This window comes from Myotis myotis, unplaced genomic scaffold (genome assembly GCF_014108235.1).
Source record: "Myotis myotis isolate mMyoMyo1 unplaced genomic scaffold, mMyoMyo1.p scaffold_m19_p_12, whole genome shotgun sequence".
In the NCBI taxonomy this organism is placed as follows: domain Eukaryota; kingdom Metazoa; phylum Chordata; class Mammalia; order Chiroptera; family Vespertilionidae; genus Myotis; species Myotis myotis.
The window spans coordinates 43,672,220-43,677,447 of NW_023416316.1; the positions used below are offsets into that span (position 1 = coordinate 43,672,220).

General features: G+C 46.7%; 1 pseudogene; it reads right to left on the bottom strand.

Moving 5' to 3' along the window:
* Positions 1-858: 858 nt before the first annotated feature.
* On the bottom strand, positions 859-1,001 carry LOC118667811 (annotated as a pseudogene).
* Positions 1,002-5,228: the final 4,227 nt, after the last annotated feature.

Below are 5,228 nucleotides of genomic sequence, written 5' to 3' on the forward strand. Positions count from 1 at the left end.
TTTCAAGGTTTCTGAAATCAGTACAATACTTTTTATTTAATTTATTGGGGTAACACTGGTTAATAAAATGACATAGGTTTCCAGTGTACAATCCTATAATACATATTGTATTGTGTGTTCCCCACCCAAAGTCAAATCTCCTCCGATCACCATTTAGCCTTCCTTTACCTTCTTCTACCTGCCCCCCGCCCTCCGGCCCTTTCCCTCTGGTAGTCAGCATACTGTTGTCTGTGTCTATGAGGTTTGTTTTGTTTTATTTTTGCTTAATCCCTTCACCTATTTCACATACCCCCCAAGGCCCCTCTCCTGACAGCTGTCAGTCTGTTATCTTTATCTGTGAGTCTGTTTCTATTTTGTTGGTTATTTTGTTCATTAGATTACACATATAAATGAAATCATATGGTGTTTGTCTTTCTTTGACTGGCTTATTCAGGTTCATTCAGGCTGTTGCAAAATGTAAGATTTCCTTCTTTTTGATGGCCGAGTAGTATTCCACTGCGGAAATGTGCCACAGCTTTTTTATCCACTCATCTCCTGATGGGCACTTGGGCTGCTTCCACATCTTGGCTAGTGTGAATAACTTTACACTTAACATGGGGGTGCATGTATTCTTTTGAATTAGTGTTTTGGGGTTCTTTGCATAAATTCCCAAATGTGGAATCAGGTCATAAGGCAGTTCCATTTTTTACTTTTTGAGGGAACTCCACACTGTTCTCCACAGTGGCTGCACCAGTCTGCATTCCCACCAGCAGCGCTCCAGGGTTCCCTTTTCTCCACAGTTTTGCCAATACTTGTTGATTTATTGATAATAATCATTCTAATAGGTGTGAGATGATTTCTCATTGTGGTTTTTTTTTTTTATGTGCCCCAGCCATGAAACAGCTGTAGCCACCAACACAGGCATCAAGCTAGAATAAAGTAAGGACTGTACATCTGCTTTGCCCTGACTGATAGAAGAGCAACACCACCAATCAGGTGTCTCCTTGCCTTTTGCCAGGGAGTTCATTGTGGTTTTAATCTGCATTTCCTGATGATTAGTGACACTGAACACCTTTTCATATGTCTATTGGCCATCTGTATGTCCTCTTTGGAGAAATGTATATTCAGGTCCTCTGCACATTTTTTTATTGGATTGTTTGTTGGGTATTGAGTTGTATAAGCTCTTTATAAATTTTGATTATTAACTCATTAGATGTCTCCGTGGTGAGTATGTTCTTCCATTTAGTGATTGTCTTTGCATTTTGTTGATGGTTTCTTTTGCTGTACTCCTGTTCGTTTAATTTCTTTTTTGTTTCCGTTGTCCAAATAAATATATCAGAAAAAATATTGCTATGAGAAATATCAGCGATTTTACTGCCTATGTTTTCTTCTAGGATTTTTATGATTATGAGTCTTACATCTAAATCTTTAATACATTTTTAGTTTTTTCTTGTTTATGGTGTAAGAAAGTGGTCTAGTTTCATTTTTTTGCACATATCTGTCCACTTTTTCCAGCACCATTTTTTGAATAGACTATCTTTACTCCATTATATATTCCTAACTTCTTTCTCAAATATTAATTGACCATAAAAGTGTAGGTTTATTTCTGGGCTTTCTATTCTGGTTCATTGACTTATATATCTGTTTTTGTGTCAGTACCCTGCTGTTTTGATTACTGTAAACTTGTAGGATGATCTGTTTTCAGGTAGTGTGATTCCTTCAACTTTATTCTTCTTTCTCAAGATTTCTGTGACTATTTGGGGTCTTTTGTGGTTGAATATAATTTTATGGAATATTTGTTGTAGTTCTGTGAAATATACCATTGGTATCTTGATAGGAATTGTGTTTAATCTATAGATTTCTTTGGGTAGCATGGACATTTTAATGATGTTAATTCTTCCTATCCATAAACACAGTATATGCTTCCACTTATTTGTATCTTCTACAATTTTTTTCTTTTTTAAATATATTTTTATTAATTTCAGAGAGGAAGAGAGAGGAAAAGAGATAGAAACATCAATGTTGAGACTCATTGATCATCTGCTTCCTGCAGGCCCCCTACTGGGGATAAAGCCCCCAACCCGGGCATGTGCCCTGACCAGGAATCCAACCTTGACCTCCTGGTTCATAGGTTGATGCTCAACTGCTGAGCCATGCTGGTCCAGCTCTTCTTCAGTTTCTTTCTTCAGTGTCTTATAATTCTCTCAGTACAGATCTTTTACATCCTTGATTAAATTTATTCCTAGGTATGTTTTATATGTAATTGTAAATGATATTGTTTTCTCAGTTTCCCTTTCTGATCATTATTGGTCTACATAAATGCAACTGATTTCTGGATTTTTATTTTGTATCCTGCTACTTTATTGAATTCAGTTATCAGTTCTAGTAGTAATGGTGGAATCTTTGGAGTTCTCTACATACAGTGTCATGTTGTTTTCAGATATGACGGTCTGTGTGTTGAAACCACATGTGTGTGGTCTAACAGGTGGGATCGGGTCCACGTGTCTCACATGAGAGGACCCCTGGGGTCTTTATCTCTGGGCACACAGAGACCCCTGCACCCACTTGAGCAGCTGCTCAGCTCCCCTCTTCCACGTGGACCAGGATTGGTGGATCCCATGCCCTCTCCACAGACATTAGTGGTCTCTCCAATCCCAGGCTATTTCATCAGTGCGCTGATGAACAGTCTCAAAAATCCATCTCTGACCAATTGTGCAAGAATTTCTGTGGGGTAAACACCTAGGGGGGGCACTGCCAGGTGCAGGTGAGCCCCTGTGGGACTTTGGCAGGTGCTGCTCACTGTTCTCCCAGAGGGTGGCCTTTTCCCCTCCTCCCCAGGGGACCTGCTGGGGCCTCTGCTGCCTCCCTTTGTCCTCAGGCTGGTTGCCACCAGCCCAGAAGCCTGCCAGTCTGATGGTCACAGTGCTCTCCCCTCAGTGCCCGCAGTGGGTGTGTCCCCATCGGGGAGGTGGGGCATCTCTGACATGTAAGGCGTGTGCCCTGTCCCTTTGGAAGTGCATGTGTTTGCCCTTTGTCCCTTTAGAAAACGACTTTCCAGAGTTCTCTGCACCACAGGGAGGTCACACCTTTCTCTGGCCTTGGGTTGTGAGGAATGCTTTGTAGCTGAAGGTTTGTCTTCCCAGATTTCTGCATTTTTTCTTGTTTTTGTTTTGGGCACAGGAAGAGCCAGCCTTTGCCTGACTGGCTTCTGGCCCTGAGGCCACACTGAGCACAGAGCCTCTACATGGAGATAACACACACACTTACCAAAAGGGCTTCTTTTTTTTTTTTTTTTTTTTTTTACATCTGATCTCTAAGTCATGTGGGATTTCCCTTTCAAATTACAAAAATGCTATTTCAGATAAAAAGCAAACAAAAATATGTGAGCAGACACAAAAAGGCACCTATTGTAAGATTCCATGCATAGGGAATGTCCAGAACAGGTAACAGAGCAGAGACAGAAAGCAGACCAGGGGTCTCCAGGGGCAGGAGGAGTGGGGCGTGAGAACTGTTGGTGCAGGGTTTCCTTTGCGGGATGGAACATCCTGCAACTAGACGGTGGTGATGCTTGCCCAGCATCGTGACTGTCCTTCATGCTCAGCAATGACACCATTTAAATACAATAATTTTTTTTATTAAATTGAATCACCCCAGGGAGAAACAATGCATAAAAGAAGAAAGAAGAATAGAGAAAAACAAAAAGACCCCAAAATACTCCAAATAATAACAATTAGAAAATAAACAATTGAATAACCCCATGAAGAAAAATAAAACATGAAAAGGAAGGAAAATAGAAGGAAAAGGTCAACGAGGGGGGGTAGCACAAGTGTTGCTGAGGGGACACGGCGGGGAGCAGTCTCAGCCAGCGGCTCTGGGGCTGGACCTGCTAGGTTTTCAGGAGGCAGCTCCTCCTCTGAGGCAGGACCTATGGCAGGTTCCAGGGAGGGCTCCTCATCAAGGGGTGGTGGGGCCTCAGTCATGTCTGCAGGTGTCTCCCAGGCCGGCCCTGGCTCCACAGCTGCCACCAGAGAGGCTGCTGGAGGTGGCAGGACCTCTGGAGGTGCCCACGCCTCCAGCTCTTCATCCGACTCCTCATCAGACTCCTCTGTATAGACTTCAGGAGTCTCCTCTGCCTCCGGTGCCGGTGCTGGGGTTGTGAGAGGAGAAAAGATCACCCACATGCCCGCTTTTCTGTGTGCCCTTCCTCCCCGCAAGGACATAACAGAAGCCACAGCCTTCCAGAGAAGCCACAGCCCAGGACCCACCACAGGACGTGCATCCCAGCTGCACTCCAGTGGCTGGGTGTCCTGGGGCCAGGCTTTGCCCCTGGCCAGCCTCTGGGGGTGCTCCCTGTGTGCCTGGCACTGAGCCCTCCCCATAAGCTCAGATGCACCACCTCCACAACCCACTCCCACCTCCCCCTCCTTCTCACCCTCCTGGGGCCCTGCCCCCTGGGGCTGCAGGTCCTCTGGCCCAGTGTGAGTCACATGGGCCTGGTGCTCCAGGTAGGCATCACACATTGGGAACCTCTTGCGGAACCTGGGCGACTGCAGGAAGGAGTTGCAAAGTGCGATCCGCCTTTGCTGATTGAGCAGCTTCCAGGACGGAGATCTGCGGAACCTGATGGCCTTCTGAGGAGGACTCCATCTCCGGGCACTAAAGGGCCCTGGTTCTCCAGAACCACAGCTGGCCGTATGCACCGTGGGCCTGCTCTGGCCTTTAGTATGGCCCAGCTGCCCCTCAATGGTGATGGTGGGGCCGGGGTCTTCATCGACCACCTGCTGTTCCTCTATGACCCGAGTTGAGCTCTGCAATGACAGTGACAGGCAACCGGTCCAGAGGCCTCAAGCTCTGCAGGGCCCTAGTCGCTGCTGCTTCTGCCCACTGGACCTTCTGCTCCTGGATCAGGCCCAGCCCTGTCTCTACATAGACGCCCATCCAGGGGAAATGAGAGTCACCTCCAGGGCTCAGGATAGACCTCGGGCAGAGGGCGCCACCACACTCCACACCCACCCAGACAGCCTTGACCCGGGGTGTGAACATGACTGGTCCACCAGGCTTCTGACCCCTCCCCAGCCTGTTCCTGCTCAGGGAAGGCCCTTCCTATGTGAACCCCCCTTACACACACACACACACACACACACAGGGAGGGGACATCGGGCTGTTCAGGTGGGGTGGGAGTGGTGGCCTGGCCCGCACACAACCACCCTGGGCCTCCCTGTGTTACCTCTGGCTGCAACCGTGTCGAG